The sequence below is a fragment of the Pezoporus occidentalis genome, unplaced genomic scaffold (assembly GCF_034315485.1).
Source record: "Pezoporus occidentalis ecotype Australia unplaced genomic scaffold, CSIRO_AGI_Poc_V1 ctg87, whole genome shotgun sequence".
In the NCBI taxonomy this organism is placed as follows: domain Eukaryota; kingdom Metazoa; phylum Chordata; class Aves; order Psittaciformes; family Psittacidae; genus Pezoporus; species Pezoporus occidentalis.
This window is the reverse complement of record NW_026916231.1, coordinates 2,128,414-2,150,297: the sequence shown is the minus strand read 5'-3', so window position 1 is coordinate 2,150,297 and position 21,884 is coordinate 2,128,414.

Sequence of the window (21,884 nt, the reverse complement as noted above, 5' to 3'; positions counted from 1 at the left end):
TCCTGGTTTCTAGCTCCTCTCTATTATCAGGTCACCTTATACCCCTCATGTATATTAAAAAAAAATTAACTAGATCACTAGGGAAAATGGTGTGCTGGGAAAGTCGAGGAGGGGCTGTTGCAAAGGAAAAGAGAAAGCAAGGAATTAGGAACAGTTCTTTCATATAGAAACATAGGTGCTGACATTGTGAAATAGCTCAGTCGTGTTCATCCTGGCAGCAGTTGCTGGCATGAAGTTTTGTGAAAGATACCATAATCGGAAATTCTTTTCTGATTCTCTTTTATCAATTGAAGGGACACACATGTTCTCTTTTACCTATATAGAGGTTTAATCTTAATTTTAAAAATCCTATTAAACTCTTCACATAAACAATATCTTGAGGCAGTAAGTTTCACAAGGTCAGCATATATTGCATAAATAATATCTTTTTGCTTTAAATATTTTATCCCTACAACCTTTTTCTCTCTTTCTTAATTTTTGATAAGATGGTATTTTATTTTTCCATTCCCTCTTCAAAGCAGTTTATGTGTCTTTTGTAATCCACTAATTTTCTGTGCCTAGCTTGTAGCCTTTTTTGTACATGTCTATTCAGAGCTGAGTGTTTGCACGATGCTGTTCAAGCTCAGGGTCCTGATGCACAACTGCAGTTCTTAAGCACCAGGGCTATATATATTACTGTTGTTTCTACCACTCCCAGCAGCAACAACAACAAACAAAGCCTCTCCACCATCCTAGAGATGGTGGCCATCTCTGGATTCTTTTTATCACTTCTAGTTAGGATGGCAAGAATCCAAAATGAGATTTAATCTGATGGAGCTCATCATAACTGCAAAGAAAAAAGGTAGATATTATGGCATTGTACATGCATCTAATATTCATAGTTTTGGTTAGTTTTTTTTTTTTCCTACAGTAACTGTACCAAACCTGAAAGTTTTCCTTGAGCTATCCATTCAAACATTTGGATTTTTTCCCTTGAGTCACCAAAGTTAATTTCAAAACCAGCAGTGTGAGTAACGCAGATGATTTCTTCCCACCTGCATTACTCAGTGAGACTTCTGTTTCCCCACAGTAAAACTGAGGTACCTGGAAATACAATTCAAGTATTTCAACAGCATATAAACCAAATCTACAGGGTCAGTAGAAAATGAGAAATGCATCTGGCCTACATCAGCATATTGACATACCATCTCCTATAGTGGAGACATCTCCAAGCAAGTTTGTGCCCATTGGTGAAGTCAGTGTTTAGAGGTCAATGTTTAGAAAATCTGCCCATCAAATCTAAGGATACTGACTTTGTTTTCAAGCTGCAGTAATGTAACAGGGACCCCATGAGTGCTTTGCCCTGCCCTGCTGGAGGGAGGCAGGGGCTGGCAACATAAGCAGCCACTCCTCCATATCCACCTACTGAATCACAACCGTAAACCAAACTGAAGCCAGAGCATGTTGTAGCAAGGAGCCTGTCTAGACAGGAAAAGCAGAGATACTTCTGCTGGGTTGCCCATGTCAAGCTTGGGGCAGGATGCTTTTGTGTCTGTGTGCCCGCATCTACATTCTTAATAGGCTGGGTCAAGAATTAGCAAGGCACCTTTTGTCCGGTTCTCACTTCAAGTTAATAAAACCTGCTCCCATGACTGTTACCATCTTACTTCCAGACCTTGGTAAAATGGTTAGAATTAATAACTTGGAGATTTACTTACTCTGGGACCTCTGCGGTTAAATTCTACTATGAAGACATACTCTACGGAAAAAGATCAGCCTCATCATAATCTTGCAGACCTCTGGAAGAATGCTGAGTCAGATAAACACGATTCACTCTCCAACTTGATGCACTTGACTTTTACCAGTTTCCTTGATTCAGTGTTTCCTTCAATAGAAGCACTGCTCTCCATCTTCAAAGCACATGTTAAACTAACAGCTTGAGCTCCATGTACCTGTTTGGAAGCCTCAAAGCCTGGATATACAGCCAGGTCTGATGACATGCACTGAGGCCACAGTTACCATGACCAACCATACAGTTCTGAGAAAACATCAAAACAGAAATACACAGCTATATGGACAGCAAAAGGTCTGTTGAGGGCCTGGGGTGACAAACCCAGCCAGCACTTCAGGCATTTTGTTTGCAAGCCTCTACCTGCTGCATCAGCTTTTTAAATAACCACAAATACTGCCAAGTCTGATTACAGAGAAGAAACTCATATTTGTAGTAGGATAGTACTGTGCGTGCCGTGCTACATCTGCTCTGGCCACAGTTAGGCCAAAAGTTCTTAATTTCAGATAACGAACATCCCTACTGGTTTCTTACAGATGGGAGAGCTGGAAGTATGGAGATGGTGAAGCTTAATCAAGGCTAAAGAGGGGGCCAGTGACAGATCCATCTCCTTAATTCACTTACCAGACAGGACATGAAAGTGTAAATCGTGTATGAAGCCTGTTTTCTGTTCAGTGTGTAAGTTTTGGAGCTTAATCTCACAACACCAAAAGTATAAAAAAATCCTGACAAGCATTTCAGCACAAAAGCGTATAATTCTATTCTCGTATATAATATCTGATGATTATATAGTTAGAAAACCTATAGTATGATGGGCAAAGAAGCAAGCAGCAAACAAGAAAAATATAGACTAAGCAAGCCAATATATGGAAAGAGCTACAGGCTGAATGCCCATCTATGGAAATCTAATCAGCAAGGCCTGAATACAACTCTGCCACCCAAACAGAGCATTATAGGATGCCAGCTGCATCTGCTTCTCCCCCTAGTTATTCCTGGTTTTGAGCATAAACCAAGCTCTTAGGGAGTAACTTCTAACAGCATACCCAAATAAGCAGTGCTGTGAGAGGTGTTATAAACCTTTAAATTGCCATTAGCTAATCAGAATCATTGTTCAGTGACCATTATCTTTTATTAAATGACCACTGAATCAGAATGTTCATACTGATTTTCAATTACAATGTAGAATAGTTGCCTTGACTCAATAGCACCCATTAGCAGCACTAGGACAGCCAGTTACCACTGAAACAGCCGTTACCAGGAGGAAATTCAGTGCATAAGGAGGTAAGTTAATTTCTTCTTGCAGTTGTTTATTTCTAGCCAGGCATATTTGAAAGCAGGTTTCCTAACAGGAACTGTGATGGTGCAACAAACAAAGGCTAAGTCCCATCTCTTATTCTTGAGGGGGAGTAGAGGGGAACAGCATAAAACATGCACATGGAAGGGCAGAACTTCCTCCATGAACGGATGCTGCCAAAGCCATGGAGGATTACAATAGCTCACATCTCAAAGTGGATTCCTCCCTGGCACAGTAGCACATCAGGAAGTAAAATACTTTTACAAAGGTTGAGCCATGATATATTTAATCTACTTTGTGATGTGGTGTGAAAATGCTTTTCAACTTTGATCATTAAAAATGCAAGCATTCTGGAATTTTTCTTGCAGAGATATCATAGATATATTTTGTGATTTAGAATCAAAACTATGGGTTGAGTCTTTATATAAGACTAAATCACATCCTATGTGTATATGTGCTCGTGCAGAGAAGTCTCCTCTCACTTAGTACAGTGGTAAAGGTGAAATAATAAATAGCCAGGTAGCAACGGGTTAATTCTCCCAAAGGACACAGAAGCACGTAGTTAGATACTACATCACAAATTACCATTTTTATGTCACCACCTTACCACGACTTTAGCACTAACCCATCTCCATCTTCATACTCTCATTAGGATATAATGCATATTCATGGTCTTGATTATATAGCCACTTTCTTGACTTGTTTTAATTGTGCATAAAGACATTGTGACAGGAGACCTGACCTTTTCAAGATCATTTTCTCTCCATTACTTTTCACAAAGCTATTAACTTGTCGCCTTCCATAAGATTGCAATAATTTATTTCCCATTAATAAAAAATTCCTGGTGCCATGCAAATTAAAATTTATTCAGCAAATAGAATTCTTTGGATTATTTTCTAATGGCTTTATATACTTCCAGCTTAGGAAGAAAAATAATATTAATGGATACAGGCTGAGTGGATAATTGCATACATTGGAGAAAAATGAATACACAACTGGTGCTGTGGCTTACTGCACACCAATTACCCAGAAGAGTTCCTTTACTTAGTTTTTCAAGAAACATATTAAATAATTTATTTCAGGGGATATCATTATAATCTTGAAATTATTCCCATTGTATAAATGGCTTGGTAACCTGATGCACAAACAACAAATGTTAGTATTAGAAAACCCACACTAAGTAAAAATACTTGTAAGTGTAAATGAAACTAAGGGAAGGAGTAACTTTGACAAAGTTGCAGCAGTACTGCAATAGAATTAGAGACATATTACATGGTGAAGTGATAAACAGTTTCTATTTAGGTGTTTTTCCAATGAAAATGAATTTTGGTGAAACTGTATAGCATGTTAATGATAGAAAGGCTTAAGTTTTCTGAGAACTTTTCAGTTTTGAGCACTTGATAAAAATATTGATATAATAGGAAAACCAGAGCATCATAATTCAACAGTATTTATCTCTTTTTTTTACAATTTAAAGTATGATAAGTCCTTAGACTTGTTTATGTAAGTTCCTATTGGAAAAAAGGGCTGACGTACATTTTAAGCCATGTATCAGTGATATATAGTAAAAACCACGCAAACAGATATTTAAGCGTTTGGAAGTTGGCAGAAAAACTGCAAACCATGTAATAGCAGCCATTTCAAATCTGTGACCATCTAAATGGGAGTGATGATGATAAAACTCAGTGATATGTTGTTGGAATGTTTCAAGGCTGTAGAAAAAGAAGTTATTAAACTTTCCTCTTCAAAGTCACAGAAATGTGAGCTGAAAGAGGAACTTTTGGCTACTTTATTCCTCTCCCACACAACTCAAGGCTGTTCCCACTCCGCCCTGGTGCAATTGTAAGCACTTGCTTAGAAATCTTTTAAAAACTGCTAAATAATGCTGTACGTTGTGTTGTTTGAACATGTGCAGGAAAGCAGGGTGGTGTTTAATTCATTATCAAGATGAACTCTAAAACAAGAATATGGAAAGCAATGTGGAAATGTATGCAAGCAGAAAGGAGAAGGAATGGTTGGGAAGAGAAGCTAGATTGCAGTACAAACCATTGCAAGTACAGGCCCTGGAAGAAAGACATCTAGATGTTAGAAAAGAGTCTTTGTCCATAAGGTTAAAATTGCTGCTGGGGTCCATGCAGACAAGCCCTGACTGGCCTGGACCAAAGTCACACTAAAGACCAATCTAGCAAGTGGAATGTCAGAGATGTGCTGTGGTCTGTGCCTATAAATATCTCATGACAAAAATAAACAACATTTGTATTTGCAGAAAGGGCAGAATGGGAGGGGATGCTTGGCCTAGCAATAGATCTACTTCCCAGTCTGTCTTATGCTGGGGTAAGAAGAGTTTTTAGCATGAAACCACAAATTTATCAGTGAAAGCCTGTGGTAGAAAACAAAGTCTGAAAATGAAAAAGCAGTTTCTGAAAGGGCTAGTGTGGATGCAACTCTGGAGATGCATCCTTTTGGCTGGTCTCTAAGAGGGTTGGTCAGTAGGAGCTTATGGTTTTGCCTTGTTTGATTAGTTGTGTATCATGAGGGTATCCCAGGACCTGGTTTGATGTGTCTGAGACCAAGAGAACTGATGGCAACCATGTGAGAGTTTAGATTGCTATGGGGTTAAATGAAACTGGCCTTGGAGGCTAAGCTGTATATCATCAACAAATGCAAACTCAGCTGCTTATACTCAGTAGCAACATGTGGCTGACGACATTTCTAAGAATTCAAATGAAAAAAAAACCTGCATGATTATGTGACCCATTAATATATAAAGAGCTTTCTTAATAAACCTTTTGAGGTCTTCTGGGATGCTTATTGTAAGTATATTTGTTAACCAAAATTAACATGGTCTTCTTGTCAAATCTGATTTCTCAATAGATGAATGAAATCATAAATGCATAACAAAAATTGGAAAATGGAAGGTCAAAGTATAAGACGTTGACAATGTTTGTGAACCCTAAAACAGGAACAGCAGCTGGATTTCTGACCTATGATAAAGAAAAACCTGACAGGAATGGCAATCTACAAGATAAATGTTTTTATCAGTCTGTTAATGCATTAGACCTGGGAAGCCCTTTTCTTTTTTAAATCTGGATGTTTTAACTTTTTGGTTGGGATTCTGAAACAGCTGATTGGCAGTATATGGATTTTTTTAATAAATTCTATAAATTCAAAGTAAAGATTCTATAGATTCTATAAATTCAAAGTAAAGAATAAGTGACTAAACTGCAATGTTCCCAGTTCTTTAAATATATAAAACTAGTTACCATGTAGACCCCCTTTAAATGCTGCCTTAAAAAATCAACTTGGAAATTATCACAAAAATCCAGTTTAAGTTTCTAATTTATCTCAACACAAAGAAAAATCAGAAAATCTGCATTTTTTTTCAGTTGGCTTGTACTTACTAAGATCCCACAGTCCCATTTCCTGTCTTAACATAACTAAATGAGGTTTTGTACCCAAAACCAATGGTTTATCCCAGAGGGTAGATGTTCTGATACATTTAAATTCACAGTCAGACCTAACTTAGATATTTTATATACCTGCAAATCTCCTAAGGAATTTTTCATAGTGTAACATGAATGACAAACTTTCAGTAACAGAAAAAACATTCAAAGCTATTCCTTTACTCACACAATTACTTTCACAAGTTCAGAGTGGTCATTACTGATCCCTGAATACTTACCAACAGTAATCACACTGATGTGCAAAAGCGCTGCAGAAAATTAATTACAGTTTGTCTTTCATAGGATTGATGTTCATTGCTATTAATAGAGTATCAGTACCTTTTACTTTAGAAGGCAAGAAAGAGTGATTTAAATGTGCAAGTTGGTACAAGTTGAATAATAGAACAAGGTCATTGTTGTGGTTTAAGCTGAACCCAGGACAGTCATTTCTAGTGAAATAGTTATCATAACCTTCTCTGTTAATAGGTCTTTGCTAATAAGGACCAGATTTGTATGGATGTTCAAGATGCCTGGAAAGATTTGCATTTCCTTGCGCAACCACCTGCATGTAGCTACAAGACTTATCAGGAAATAGTTACTTATGAATTTGAGTGGAAGTTGGAATAATTCAACTGTCAATCAAGGCTGCATTTGTGTTTGAAAAAGTCAGAAAATTAGGACTCATGAAGAAAGAGCTAGACACAAAATTATGTTTTTCTTAATGAAAAAAGGTGAGTGAACATGGACATTTGTTTGCTTTCACAGAAACCTTTGAGGGATTCTCAAAAAAGTCTAAATCAAATATTGAAATATTTATTTTACTGAACCAACCAACCAACCAACCCAAACAAAATACCCCCAACAAACCCAAACTGTTTGCACAGGGAATTTTTTCCATTCACTTTTCTAGGAAAAAACATTTTTTTCAAAAGCATTTGTTAGAGGGCTTTATATCATATTATCACAGGTCAGTCCACTGACCCATGCTGTCCTCTTTCTGAGTTCCAACTTTTAAAGCAGGAAATCACATTGGACCAAATGTGTATTTGACACAACTTTGCTGCAGTGTTGAAATAAACAGAGATAGATTGGGGATTAACTGAGTCTACTTTCCTTTCACCAGCCCAACAGTTTAATTTTCCAATGGCCCACAGTATGCTATATTTATTACAAGAGTACAGCTCTTACTAAACCAGTGTACTCACCATAGAACTGAACTTTGCAACACTGCAAAGAAAATCTATATATTTTGGCCTACTTAAGTGGTCTAAGGAAACGTGACATGTACCTGTTTCACAAGGCAATGTAATGTAAAGATGGGGCTCTTGCTCCCCTTTACTTGTGCAGATGGGTATATTTTGCATACTTCTCACATGTCTTCATCCAAATACACAATATGGATGTTTTATCTTTCACAACAGGAGCCTTCTGTTCACAGACATGTCAACATTCCTGAGAATGTTGTTGAATTTTGCAGAATGGGACCATACCTGAATACCAGATAGACACAGGTAGAATACAGGAAGAAAATTCAGCTCTCCAAAAAAGCCCTAACCTTCTATATGGTTGTCAAATTTAAAAACGTAGGAAGCATTGCTGTCCTTATTAACATGAGGATGAGTTTCAGCATTTAGTTTGAATGAGCCAAGATTTACTCAAATCTTGATTTTACAGCAAACCATTTATATGCATATTTTATATCTATCTATGTAGTGAGATATGGCATCTTACATATAAAGCTGACCTTATTTTCTCATTTGGTAAGCAGCTGAAGTTTATATCTGCAAATGATCATATGCTACATTTGTTAAGTTGCTTCTGTTCATTTTTTGAGAAAAATACAAACATACATGTTTTCTTTAAGCACGTCACTAAAAGGAGGATGAACCTAGCTGTAGGTTTCATGTAGACAATATCTTTTGTATGTTCTGATGCTGCTGTATCAAAGGTTTGTCATTAAAAGTAAGCATACTATCAAGTGGGAAAGCAGACTTATATTGCAATTATTTTCCTATTAGCTGCTGCCCATTGCTCATGACAGGTATAAATTAGATCTCGCCAGGTTGCCTACAGATTAATGAGTTCCAAAATTGGCATTTAATTGTTTGGGAGTGAGAGGCAGAAAAAGAAGGTATCTGAAAAAAATCCTTATCCACCTGTGATTAGAAGATATTCTCCTTTTTTTTCTGCTTTTCCTTTCTCCCCTGGCATCGCTTGGGTGATAACTGACACTTCTATCAGAGGATTCCTTTCGACGCAGCAGAAACTTGCAGCTGAGGCAAGGCCAGAATTAATAATCTGCGTGAGCAAACACACAGCTGCTGTTTGTGGAGAGAGATTCTATTAACGAACAGTGAATTCTCATAATTAGCTGAGCGGTTTCTGCAGCTGCCTGCCTGACCCTAGACTACACAAATTGTGGGTGGTGTTCGGCCTCTAAATCAATCTTACCTAATTACTATAAGCATGTTCCTCCAGTCCTAATGACGGGTGTGGGGGGGTGTGTGTATGGGGAGGATAGACATTTCCTTACCCATTCAAATGTTCCTCTTATTAGATTCTCCTTTGTGCCTAAATTCGTATTTTTTCTATTAGCATTTCTAAGGGTATACAGGTGTGGTTACAAATCAGAAGCATAGAAGTATAATTCATGTCCTACGACCATGTGCCAGTGTGTGTCTGCTTTGCAAACAGTAGCAAAATGTGTGCTTGTTGGAAGCATCTGCCTTGCTTCAATTCACAAAACATAATTTAAAGCACACATGTCTGTCTGAATTCAAAGCCTTTTCTCTGCCTTACTTCCCCTCCCCCCCAAATTAATGTGACAAAAAATGGAAAGTCATGAATGGTTGTGCCTTCATCTCATCTGAAGCACAGTTACTTACTACTGTCTCATCACGTGGCACCTGAGAAGACAAGCATATCTGTCACTCGGGAGGAAAAAAGGGATGATTTTCACTGATAGCCTGCTGCTCAGCGAGGGTCTTCATCTTCCCAAGATGGGGTGGAGCACGGAGCCAAAGGGCTCACCTGTGCCATGGTGGGCAAACCTTGGGCACCTCCACCTGTGGCATCACCTCATGAAACGCAGCTGATACTATAAGGTGCCCACAAGACATGATGCTGTGGGAGGGGAGACTGGACCCACAGGCCCTCTTGCCCAGTGCCTGTGTGGCATCGTTTATGTCTATTGGGGGAACAATAGCTGAACACATTCGCAAGTACATTGGATATGTTAGTTATGACTAATTCACCCTAAAAAACAGTCTCCAGAACAAAATCCCTTACCCATCCCCATCCTTTGCCTGCCCATGTATGCTCATAAGCAGAGGCTCCCTTTGTTGCTCATCTGACACTGATTTACAGCAGCTGCTCCCTGATGGTAAAATACACTGCTGATGTATACAGTCGTTCCCTCCTTCAAGGCCCCGGATCTTCACCTTCTACTTTGGTGTCCTTTTAGGGATTTGACTTGGTACCAGCTTCTTCCATCAGAATTGGTGACACCCAGAAGATCTATGTCTTGGGCTCCTTTTTCATTTTAGCTGAAAATTGGATGTGGGGCAAATCACTGAGGGCCTGAGAGTGAGCTGTCTGAATCTGATTCAGCATTGACCTAGGCAGTAATTGGATGTGGTTAATGTAAAATCAGATATTTACTGTAAATCTGAGACTTAATTAATTCAGGAATGAGGTGTGTAGACAGTAAGTTCTAGTGAAGCTTTAAGAATAACTGGAAATCTTAACTCTCGGGAGCTTTATGCAAATGTCCTAATATTACAAGTACGGAATTACCAGCTTGCTTTACCAACTTTTAAGATAGTAACATCTCCCAAGTTATTTAAAGTATATCTCAGATGGTATCATTCCTGTGATTAAAAATATTAGGTATTGCGTTGTTAACAACAAGATTTTCACCTGCTAGTCAGGATCAGTCTGGTTGTTAAGGGCACAACTCCAGCAACAGTGTTACACAACTGCAGAGCACAGCATCCTGGAAACCAGCAGTGAGGGGGGAGGGCAAGGAACAATTTGTAGGGCAACAAAATTATGTACAGGTATAAGCACAGTACATTATTTCACAGCGCTACCTCTTGTGATCAATGAGTCTTTGTATGTCAACCAAGAAAAGTTCAAATGGATTCATTATTTGCATTATTTATAGATTCCTTTATGAATTATTCTTTCTTATAAACTGTTAGACACTCTGAGAACATCCAATACTTTAAATTTGAGATTTAGATTTAATTTGCCCCTTTCACAAGTCATATATTGTTTCTTTGTTGATTGGTTCATCTTAGAACTGACAGACTGAATTTCAAATTTTTGAATGTTAAGACCCAGAACATAACTCAAAATTAATTTGGGTGAAATGATTAGAAGCTGTGGTTTGTAATTTCATTACACAAGTTCATGTCACGGCTAGTAAAGTGCCTGAATTTTTATGCAAAGTGGAAGCTGTAGGGTCACAATAGTATCAAATCTGTTTCACAGTAAGATGTATATTTCTAGAAATATTTTCCAAGGAAGCAATAATTAAAATAATTTCCTGTGGCATATAATGTAAAGAATTAAGAGATATTGCACTGTCAACATCTCTTATCCAGCTAAAGAGTATGAACTAAATTTTATATGTAGAATCTTTCTGGAATCAATGTGAAAAACAACCACTCTTTTTGCCCAGTCAAATGCAATGCTTCAGTTTCTCCATATTCATAACAATAGAAAATTTCTATTTTTATATGTCATGTAGCTAAAACAACTAGTTCTTTACTGCCACTTGTACCAGGCAACAGCACAACAAAAATCCAAAATCAAACCACCCTAGGCCCTGAGTTAACTGGTTAAAAATATAATGACCAGTCTATATATTGCACCCCTGCAGCCTAGCTGGATTCGTCCCTCAAGGTCATCTTACTTGCATACAACAAACCCCATTGATACTAATACTCCTAGTCTTGGAAGCACAATGTCATATATAAAATCTGTTTGCAACAATTTATTGGGATGTTGCAAGGTAGCTTCAGCAGCTAAGCAATAAATGGATGCATAATGCCCATCTGTGTTTGTTGTTTGCTGTACGTTAATAATACACAATAGAAGTTATTTCTGTTTGTTTTTCTTATTTTAACATATAGGCTTCTTTTAATATTACCAGTAAAACATTGCCTGAAATAAAGTGTGAAGATGCATATCTGTTGCAATCTACTATGTATACAGGATGCAGCCTCCACAATAAATCTTTTGAAACAGAACAAGTTGGTCCAAATAAGCAAGCAAGAGCCCAGCTTCTTCTCACAAGAAAAAGGACAATCTTTTTCCATTAAATTTGTGTATTAAAGATATTGCATTTCCAATGTCAGTCAGGAGAAAGTCACAAGGTATTTAGATCCTGTCTTGTAACAACAGAAAAAGGAATAAACCAGTCTTTTAGAACCCCACAAATAATTTGTTTTCATAGACAAGATAGTGCAGGGCACGCTCATCACAAAGTCTAGCAAATAAATAAGGATTTGTGGCAGCAATATGGGACTTGTTCTGTATCTGTAGTCAATAGACACATTGAATGTACAAAGTAAGAGAGGTATGGATACAAATAAAACCCCCATAATGCAAAATAAAAAAAAATCCACTGTAAAAATAATAAAAAAAGAAGACAACAAAATCATCTGGATAGGAATACGGTGTTAACTAAAACACCTGAAAATTATTAATCTTTGAAGAATCTGATTTTGAACCAAAACAAAGTCAATGACAGGAAAAAATTGGTCATCTTTTCACCACTTTACACAAATGAACAATTCTAATATATATATACCAGCATAACAGAACAGCCACTGGTCCTACCTATACCAGAAGAGGCGCTCTTATGCTGTTCACATGCAGTCCAGTCCAGAATCACCTCAAATCATCGGACATCTTTCAGTCTAAGGTCCACATGCTCACACATATGAAAGGTTTTGTTTTCTCTTATCCCTTTACTCCTAGTAATTTTTAATTAATACAGTCATCTGAGAATGGCTGGAGTCTGTGGGCAAAATTCCTCTCTTACAGGAAAGAAAAGTAGAAACCCAACAAAATTTACAAGCATGATCCCCCTTCCAAAGAGAATTGTCCTTCAGCCAGTTTCCAAAGGGAAGCCCACCTGTGGCTGATGTCTGCACAGACTGATACATACAAGTTTTGTGCCCCTGTCCCTAGAAATAACAGTTGAACTCACCAAACAACCTAGCTCAAGTTTTCTAAAGCCAAGGCTGATGAAGTCTTCATTTTTTTTTTTTTTTTTTTTTTTTAAAGAATGAGTGAGATTTTCTAGCTTTTTTTTTGCCTTGGCCAAAGCTAGCCTGGGACACAGCTGTTTAAGGAAGAAGGTTATTCCAAGCTGTTGCGGCTCTGCTGATGGCAGGAGTCCAGCACAGGTTCATGCCAAAGGGTTTTTCTGGTTTTCAAGCCCTGTTGAAAGTGATGGGGGAATCTTTAATAATCCCAAGAAAAGAAGCCCAGGATAGTGGATAGGCAGCTTTTACAGCAGGGTTGTGTGGGGAGACTGGGGTTTGCAAAATCTGCAGCTAGCCTGGAAGGGATAAGAAAGATAAAGGAAACAGCACTGTGTGGTTCAATAATAGACAGCTGTAAATGACCAAAATGGTTAAATTAATTCATAGCCTTTTGTCCATATTTTCACATCCCTGGGGCAAAAACATTTTGATCCATGCAGCCATTTATGACCCTGGTAACAATACTATATAACTCTGTGAAGAAGCATGGGTTCAGATTCATAACCCTCTATAACTTGGTTCACACTGAATTGTCAGTCTCTTATTGTATCTATTTACCAAACTTATGCTTAGAGTTTTCATCTATTCTGCAGCAAAAGCATGTCTCATCTACAAAAATCCAATGCAATCAGTAGATCTCAGTAAAATCAGTAAAATCACCTGGCAGGACATACTGGAGCTCTTTTCCTAAGAATGAGCAATCTCAAATTAAAAAAAGGCCACTTACTTTTTTACTTTGGAATAGGATGATGTCTACATGGTATGCTTTATGTTAGTCTCATTCTCCAAGAAGGCTGCTTAGCAGACAGATGAGGGCTCAGGTAACAGTAGCTGTTCGTTTTCATAACTGGATCCTACTACTCAACCAGAAGGGTGCTATCATGTGAAATGTTTTATCAACAAATGCTTTTCAAACAGTATGTTTGAAAATTAAAGCTGACTTCCCTCATGGTAATATTTACTTGGTGAATATACTTAATTCATGCAAATTGTTTTAAAAAGAATGGTATGAATAATATGATTGTGGGGCTAGAAATACCATTGACATGAAAATCTTGTGTTGGAGGATATCTTCAACATTTTGTTAGTGTGGTCTTACTTTGTCTAATGCATAACTAAAATACACAAATTCTACCTTCTCTTTTTCTAGATGTCTCATTATCAATGCTTACTATTTAAAGTGTGCAACTGTAAAAGCATTAAACAAAAAAAAATTATTAATAAAGGCTCAACCCTACATACATCCTATACTCTATCAATGCTGTTCTATTCTCTCCATGATTCCACTGGTCTGTTCTCTTGTCTACTGGCACCTCACACCCTCCAAATATGTGTGCATGAGTTTCCCAGCTCATAGGAGTAAGGAGTCAAAGGGCTTAACAGGACATGTTTCAAAGCAGATATAGATGCATATGTCTATATTCTTGTCACTGCTATCAACAGACAATTGAAATATGGGCAATTCAAACTACATGTCTAGTAGTACCATCTTTAGGTTCATTTGAACTCTGAATAACCTGTCCCTAAACCACCAGCGTAACAAAGTCTCTTAACACATACTTGCCTCGAACAGGTAAAAGAACATCTTTTTGTATAGGATTATTCATATTTGAGTGCTTTGTTGGTTTGGGGCCTCGGATCCTTGTCCTGTAAAAAGCTGCATGTGTGACATTCAGAGAATAAGATACAGACATAGTAGCTGACACATTAAGCACACAGGTTCAAAGCAAGCAGTGGCTGGAAAGGACTTTGGAGCTTGTTCAGTCACTCATTCAGTCCCAAGACAGAAGCAGTTCTACTTAGAGCATCTCCGACAGGTTTTTAACCTAACCAGCTCCCAAACCCATCTGATTACAGAACACTACAGTCTTCTCAGACTCCTCCTCTAGTTTTAGCACTGGAAAATTCTTCCTAATATCTAATCTGGGCCTTCTGTATTGTTATTTAAACTCTTATTGTCCTAGCTGCCTCTATCCTGTACTTGAGTACCAGAATTCCTCTCAAAATCCCCACAGCAAGTTAGTTTTGCTAATCAAAAATCTAATTTCTAATTGCAAATCTTTCCAGCCTTTTCTCTCAAGTAATTTTTTTAAAAGGTTTTATAATTTTCATCACTTTCTCTTGTATGGTCTACAATTGTATTAAACTCCTACAGCAAGATGCCCAAAAGCAGCCACACCACTCCAGCAGAGACATTTCCAGTGACAAGGGGAACAGACAGATCATTTCAGCTGTCTCCCCACATATATACTCTTATTTATAGAACTCAGTAAGACACATTTGCTTTTCTGTAGTAGTTGAACACTGTTGACTTGCATTCTGTTTATAAGCCAGTGCCATCCCCAGAGCATTTCCTGCAGAGCTACTGCAAATCAGCTGTTCCTGACAAAGCCACGCCGACTCTTTCTTGTACTTCTGTTTCCTCCCAGGCCTGTAGAAACAGTTCATTTCATTATTTGTTCCAGTGTTTTGTAAGAACTGAAGTTGAGATGATGGTCTGCACTTAACAGCCGGTACCAGCTACACCCATTTGCTGCTATTTTGACAATATATGCATTTTTAAAATGACAAGCAGAGCTTGTGCTTTTTTTTTTCTCTAGATTTTTAAGTATCCTAGGGTGAAGCCCATCAGTCTCAGCTGATCTGAAAGCATCTAATGAGTAGTCTCATCAACTACAATGAGATGCATGTGCTCAAAGTTAAGCCTGTACTCAAGTGCTTCGTTGGACCAGGGCCAGAAAGCTCAGCACTTTACAGAACGAAGCTGCTTTAAGTTTTCATGATTGGTAATGGAAATACAGGACTACCTTTCATGTCTCAAGCACAGTGTAAGAACATACAAGTTATACAGCAGCATATCTCACTTCCCTAAGGGAAAATGTGAAGTTGTTTGCAGGTCAGGAAGAATGATCAGGCCAACTATTTTTAGAAAAAAAAAGTCTCTACATGATCTATCACCCTAGAGTTACTATTGCTATAATTGCTTTTTCTTGCATCTCCATGATGCAAAGACCCTGTTAAAAATACGAGGAAACGAACTAGTATACAGCACTTTTGTGCAGCAGTGACTCTGGCAATAAGCAAGTAAAAGAACTGTGGTTTTTAAAGGGCTGCTGAGCTGTTTGTGGGAAGTCCCTGGATTTCTGGGCCACTTAATTCAGGACCCATATCTGCCACAAAGGTAACAGAATCCAAGTGTAAATTTTAATAATTGCAGCAGTGATTACTTTTAGTTCTTGGCAGTTCATTACTGAATGCACAATTCCAGAGGCTCTTGTTAAATGGTCCATGGAATGAATCAGGCATGGAATTAACCTATTTTGTGTTCCCTGAAGCTTATGTCCCATGAAGGAGTATTCACATACCTCTCTTGGGGCCAATCCTGAAAGCCCTTCCTCATACGAGTAATCCTTACCCACACTAGACCGCTGTTGACTTCAGTGCCAGCAGTTGTGCTAGTAAAGACTGTGCTCATGAGTAATCATTTGCAGGACTGGGTGCATGGTTTTCATGTTCCATTTGACAAAAGCAAATTACTTGTGGGCACAGTCCCAAGTCTGCATGAAAAATTACACTTACTTGTTTAAAAGAAACAGCATTTCTGTTACATTCTTCCTTCCTTTCTAATTGCAAGCACATTTGTGCTCTGTCCTAACAGAGGCAAATGCCAGCGAAATTGGGTGCAGTGGTTGTGAATCATTATTAACTGCAAAGTGCTGTTCAGATGCCAGCTGTGATGATCCATGGTCTGTCTGCTAGTATTCCCTAGGGAAACAACATCTGGGAAAGGGTAAAGCTAAAGAGAGGGCTAATAACTAACAAAAATTTCTTTCTCTTTTTTTAAAGTTTCCCTTTTCAAATGTTTCGTTTAAAGAAAATCCAATAGAAAATCTATTTTTGTCTCCCATATTGTTTCTTTTAGTCTAAAACCTGCAAGGAAGAAGAGAGAGTCCTGCTGGGTTCCAGCTCCTTTCTATTCTGGCCGAAGTCAGCAAAAGACTCTGAAGGTATTAGTGTACTCTCTCCTAGGATTGTCTTAGTGTTGTCCATGCTATGGCATGGCATGTTGTCCATGCATTTATAGCCTGTTCATGGCATTGTTCACAGGCAGTTGGTGGATGCTGGAAACTCTGTAATGTGAACAGACACAGCTTCTTCAGTACAAAGAGGTTTAGGGCTGAGCTAGTGTATTGGAAAACAAAACGGATCCTAAAAGTCACAGTCTGAATGGGCTCCTCTACATTGCTATGAATAAACTGTGTGTATCTTCTCAGAACCTTTATGCATTGCCTTTTGAAACCAATCTTAAAACTGTAACTGCAAGATTGTACAGTAGCATTATCTCTGCGAAGAACAAAGCCAGTGCTTTAAAGATAGATAAGCTGCTCAGTCCATTTTTCCTTCTATGTCTGTTTCGGTCAGAATCTGATTAGGACCTGACAAAATTCTCTCATTTTTCTTATATGAATAATATAACTAAACCCTTCTCTATTTCAGTCAAAGGAATAGGTTAGCTGGAGTCAATGAAAGTTTCGATTCATTTAAAGAAAACAGTAGTGAGTCTAAATTAATCATTTTCTACGTTTACTGCTGTAAAACCTATTCAGACAGTAGAGTCTTTTCTTGTTCTCTTTTTTTTTTTTTTTTTTCTCTTTTTCTTCTTTTAGTGTACAGACAGGTCTGGAGTTAAAATGGAAGTCACGTGTCATGCGAGCTGATGTTATCCCAAACTGCTTCTTGTAATTCTTTAAAAGTAACTGGTCTGGGCCAGTGGTGTCTCCAGTTTATCTCAGTGAAAACATGCTGAGCCATGATTTTTTTCCTCTGGAAATTTATGACTCAAATGAGACGGGAAAATTTATTTTCATAATTTAAATTTAGATCTCCAAAAGAAAAAGATTAGGGGCTAATCTTTCAAGGCCTCTCTCCCATGCTTAGTCCTTAGCCCTGAGTGTAGAAAACCTTTACTCAGAACCTGCAGACCCAGTTATTTCATTGGGATGTCTGAGGTGATATGAGGATTTTGAAGAACATGACAACAAAGGTGCAAAGTTTGTGAAACCTTTACCTAGGCAATACCAAGGATAAGCCTTTGCCCCACTTTTGGGACATACAATTCAATTACCTGCTAACACTGAAGATGTGGCATCAGCTAACCAATGGTAAGCCCAGCAGAGAAGATGCCACTTTCTGTATTAGATCTTATCATAGAAATTTTTGGAACATTTGATTTTTGCAAAGCTTTTAAAACAATTCAGGCATTTGAGTACTTTCACAGAATGTTAAGCATAAAAAAAAAGCAGTACCATGAAAGCAGAATACCAGGGACAGTTGCAAGGGTCTCACTGCGTAATATTACTTATGTCTCCCCAAACGCATAAAACCAGAGGGTAGGGACCTCTTGATCATAGGTCCACCTTACTGCTGTTCAGCAAGGGTACGGTTTAACCCTTTCATAAACTTGTAATGTTCATTCTGGCATTGACTTAGGTTTTCCACCCTCAGACACCAGACTGAAAGGCTGTCCCAGACTCCACTTTTACTAGCTGGAATTTATGCATACGCTCCTTATTCCATGGCTGTGTATATAGTGTTCATGTCATAAATAACTAGAAAGCAGACGCAAAATCAATATGTGGAAAGCAAAGGCTTAAAATGTGGTATAATGTTTTAATGATCCCATGTAGGGCAATAAATTGCTCTGGCACTGAAGAGGGGACAAGGTAACCAGAAACTTAGCTCTCCCAAAAAAACAAGGCTCTCAAAACAACCAGCGCTGAAGCAGAAGACATTCAATACCAGATTGAGATTCACAGAGATGCAGTGATGGATCTGTCAAGCCCAGTCATGCACACAGCTAGCCCCATAAACAACCTCTAGGTATCTTTTTTGTTGGAGTGCAGCCACCAGCTGCTCTGAGCCGACAGCGACCCCACTGCGAGGCTCTGCTGCTGACCTCCAATGCTTTAATTCCTCTGCATGCATATTTTAACATTATTACAAAAGGTTTCATTTACAATTCACAGGCTGAGCAACAATGAGTACATTTTGTGGAGGTCAGCCTCAACCATTCCTCCTAGTGATGGAATTATAGTTTAAACAGCTGGAGCATGGTCCCAGGAGGGACACTGGGATATGGTTCCTTTACAGGAGAATAAATCCATCAGGCATATTTCTTGTGTCCGATAACATTAATAGATATCAGGGCTATTTAATATTTAATGAACTCACTTCGAGGTTGTTTACTAGGGAAGGAGCAATCAGAAAGGTGATCATAGTCTTTTGATCTGTAATGACAACAACAAAACCCAAATCTCAGCCAATGGGGCCAGTCTCCCTCTCTCCCAGCACCCTCCTGCTGTCTCTCTGAAGCTGTTTTGTGCACGACCTGTTTCAGTTTCAGAATGTGCAAGTGTGTTTTTAGTTTCATAGTTCAAAAATAAATCATTTCCATGTTTCCCACAATTTAATAGAGATGCCAGAAGCTGTCAAATAGCTTTCAGCTTAGTGATGGAGAAAACAGGAAAGGAAAGACAACTTGCAGAGGCATAAAGCAAACAGTGTACCACTAACGGGAGCCAGAATGAGCCTGGGTGTGCTAATGAATGTTATGTGCATTATCACAGAGATATCACTGAATGTGAGCTTTGGCAGTGACTCTTTTTACTAATGGTCTTTGGTCTTAATATTGCCATCATATGTTTCCTTTTTAATTTTGCAATAATACCCAGTTTATTAGGGATTAGAGGATTTCAGCTAAATAGCAGCTTGTTTATCTTTCTCTCCTCTATTTCATGTCCTTATTTTTAATGTACTTTATCAAATTTGTTTTGATTGGGGAGCTAGGAGGAATTGTTTATAGAGAAGACGCATGTTGACATCTACCACTTATTCAGAGGTTTCAGATGCATCTTTAGTTGCAGAGGATTTTTGCAAGCATTAATTTTCTCTGTATCAGAGCAAGTGTGAAGTAGCAGATTTTTGCAGGATAGCTCCAACCAGTGTGAAGAGGAACACAAAAGATGTAGGTTATGTTCCTGCAGAGTACAAAACAGAGACTGCAGCTCAGCTGCTCTGCAATCACTGGGGTTTTGAGTGAGCAGGCAAGTTTGCACTCACAGAGATCATCAAGAGGTGTGCTCCAGCCCCTAGGAATGGCTTATGCTCACTTAAATGTACAAGTCTATGATGTGTGCCATCCCCCTGACAACAAGGCAGACATGAAGAGCGTCTCACACCTGGTGTGTTCAGGAGAGATATGGAAACAGCAAGTAGCTCCATACAAGGCATCAGCAAGATCCATGTGATCACCTGCATGCAGGAGACCTGAATTCAAAGTGGAAAGGTGCAGAGAAAGGGCAGTAGTAAGATGAGTGGAATCTGAAAGACTGTCGTATGAGCGGAAACAAGTTTCTTCCACTTACAGTCTAGCAAAAAATTAAAAAAAGCTCAGGGGAACAGGACTGCTTTCTGCACTCTTGGAGGTGGGAGAGGAGCAGGACATAGAAAAAATGTTTTAGGCTGGAAGATGCTGTTGAAAGCTGAATAGAGTGCCCATGAATAAATATATTTGGAAATTAGAAGATTAGAAGTTAGGAGTAGATAAAGGAGTAAGGATCTGTAATAAAGAGTAGTAAGAGTGAAATCTTAGCTTGCTTTCAGATGGACATTGATACAAGGGACTGAATTTCATAGTCTTAGAGATGCCTTTCAATCTTATGCTTGTGAATGAATGTAGATTTGGGAGCTGTGTCCATTTTCCCTTCATCTCGTACTCAAGATATTTATTAACAACTACTTCTGAGTTACGAGCAAGTTAGCCCAGGATGGCAGCCTTAATTAATAATTTTTGTACTTCATTTATCAACATTCATCAGAAACAGGCTACATCTCTGGGTGGGAAACTCTTAGCAGATACCCCAGGGTTACCAGTGTAGAAGAATGAGTTGCTGTGAAAAGTGGCGAACTGTGTAGAGAAAGACATTGCATGTGAAAGACATTAGGATTGTTCACTTGTGGGTTTTTTTTTTTTTTTCTTCTTGTTACTGTTTGGTTTTCAGATTTTCTGTTCCTTAAAATGTGGAGAAGTAAGCAGATGGTGGATTTCCTGAGAGCCAGGGATGCTCCACTGCTGAAGTGCTGTCATTCTTAGCAAGAAAAGCACCACCAGCCTTCACCTTTTAAAAGAAATTATTTTCAGGTAGAAGCACATCTAAAATAATTTCAATCAAATTACTAAACCAAAAGCAGGTGCTCGGGTATGACTTAGGAGTATTTAACTGCTTTGGCAATGAATACACACAGATTGTTTTTAGCAGACAGTGGGTGCCTCTTCACTCCTGTCCCCTTTTTCTTTTTCCTGTTAATGACAAGGGGTTAAATAAAAGCTCAGCTGCAGCTCTGCTAAATGGCTGATCCAAAGAACAGGTAAAAATACCTACTTGGTAGAAGAAATGATTTAGCTTTGCATCAGGATTTGATGTCAGATGCTGTTATTTGAGACGTACCTGCAAAGGAGCTTCCCTGGAAAGATCGTATTGTATATAAAATTAATGGCAAGAAGAAAAGCAAGCTGTTCCTTTTTCTTCTTCCTCCTTCTTCTTTTGATTTGTCAAAACTTTTTAATTAACACACTTTGGAAATACAAAAAAATCCTGGAGGACAAAAGACCAGAGACCTCCCTTTGGAAACCAAATCTGCTCTGGAACAAAAATTGAAAGCAATAAAAGCTGAAACTAATTTCCAGATGGAATAAATTGGTTCCAGGGTTTCTTGAGATTTTGGCCAGCATATTGCACAGCTGAAGCTGAACTTGCTAATTTTACCAAGGGAAAACGTCTCAACAGGGACGCACTCCCCTTGAGACTCTGTGCGCTGCTTGTGCAGTTCTGCTTAGCCTCAGCTATGTGTTTCTCCCTGTCTCTGAAGGCAGGGCCCATGTCTTGCTGAGACCATCACCAGCACCCTCTTGGGGTTACAGCCTGGCAAGCCTCAACTCCGTGCATCGCTTCAGGGTCACCTAAACAGTCCCTGAATCCTGTCAGCCTCCAAACCTGGGCAGCCGGGCAAATTTTATCTGATTGGAGCAGGGTGAGTCTGGT